Source organism: Callithrix jacchus, chromosome 16, assembly GCF_049354715.1.
Source record: "Callithrix jacchus isolate 240 chromosome 16, calJac240_pri, whole genome shotgun sequence".
NCBI classification, from domain to species: Eukaryota; Metazoa; Chordata; class Mammalia; order Primates; family Cebidae; genus Callithrix; species Callithrix jacchus.
In genome coordinates, this window is record NC_133517.1 from 69,967,869 (window position 1) to 69,969,856 (window position 1,988).

The following is a 1,988-nucleotide window of genomic DNA, read 5'->3' on the forward strand; positions in this document are numbered from 1 at the left end:
TGAGTTCTAGTTCTGGCTTTATTGTTAACATACTCTGTGACCTTGGTCAAGGCATATTATTCTTCTGGGCTTTAATTTCCTTCTCCAAAGTGAATTGAGAGCTTTGAATTAAATTTTTCCTGTTCTATGACTGCAAGCAATGGGCAATGGAGCTGGAATTAAGAGCCTCAAGCTTGGAGGCAGATGATCATCTACTCTGGACAGGTCCACGTACTTTATTCTCTAAACCATGTAGAATATTAGAAGTCTAATTGAGCAAAAGATGAATCAATGCATTATAAGACACAAAATGAAAATCTGAGGGTATGATGAATCTTCTTGACTCTTGCTCAAGAGCTTTACAGGGTAAACCAAGACAAAAATGGCAAATTTGGCAAATGAGGAAACTGACACATGATTCGTTAACTTGCTCAGTGTCACATAAGTAACAAACAAAAGGCCAAGCTTCAACTGCGTGCACAAAGTTGAATCTTGTTTGTGCCCACGTACTCTGCAACCTACAGACTTCACTGCAATTAATGTTGTATGGCATGTTTATTTTTTTCTTATTTTCTTTGGTCCAGAAGTTGCTGCAATTTTCTTCTTTTATTATTTGTTTTGGCCAAACTCATGTGTGTGCTTATCTGCGTGTATGTGATGTGCAATGTACAGTGTGAGGTACTTGGTAGTTGCATTTGGTAGAGTACTCACTCTATGTGCAGGGTGCAAAAGAAAGAAGAGTCCTTTAACCCTTTTAAAAGTATTAATGCTCAAAACAAACGTCTTCATTTTGTTGACAAGTTCTTGTTTTTATTGGAATAAATGCAGCAGAATTAACCACATTTCTGGTATAGCATGGGTATGGCAGAGATCAGATTGGAATGACTCCTATTAAGCAGGAAAGATTATAGGAGAGGTAGAAGTTGAACTTGGCTAGTGGGACTTGGAGAATATTCTGGAAGAGAAGGTTTTATTTAAGAATGCTTCTTAAATAAAAGGATTTGAAAATTACCAAGTAAAGCTATGATTGTTTTCCTGACAAGGCATTAGGGTGAGGATTCCTGAAGTTCAGTCTTGGCTCTTCAGCTTTCTAGTTGTGCACTCTGGATAAATAAATTAAACATGTTTTTTTAATTTGTCTAATTAAATATCTACCAGAGCTGTTTTGGAAACATTTAATTAATCCATACAATGTGTTTAGATGAGTGCCTGGTATATAGGAGAGTTTTGAAGTTTGTGCTTGACTTGAGGTCCATCTTTTCATCGTTAAATAACTACCAATATTTCTCACTTAGTCATTGCCATTGGCTCTAAGTTAAAAACTCAGTTGATATTAAATGGCAGTAGGCATGCAGATAGTGGTGGTGGGCTTGGGAGTGAACCTTTATTCCTGATATTACAAGATGGTTCATGATTGTCCTGCTGAAATCCTAGCCAGGCAATACCTCAGGGAACACTGTAGATTTCTTCATCCATGCTAGACCTTTACTGGAAGAATGCAGAAAATTAAACAAAGAGTAAGTTTTCATACTTTCTAGACCAGGAGATTATCAACATACAATAGAACTCACCTGAGAAAGCCAGAATCAAGGGCAAAATGTGTGGTAGAAGCAATGTATGCTAAAGACATGTTCTTTTTTGTTACCATCTGGACCTCCTAGAAACTGAATTTGTCATCCCAGTTCCTGACACCAGCACTCCTTCCTTAAACTCTTCAATGGTTCCCTCTTTAGACTTATAGGATAGATGCTTATTTCTGAGGAAGAGTATAAAAGCCATCTATGATTGGAACCTGTGAATGTCTCTAGCTCCAGCCCTGTGCTCCCTTCAGCCCTCCACTTCCCTGGTGAGATGCATGCGGTTGATTGTCATGCTGTTCCAGCTCTCTGTGCCTTTGCTAATACTATTTCCACTGCCTGACTGCTTCTCCCAACCTCTTTGGCTTTTATTCATCTTTCAAGTCTTCTCCAAAAAAAGCCTTCCTGAGTGCACACTTGGCTTCATTGTCC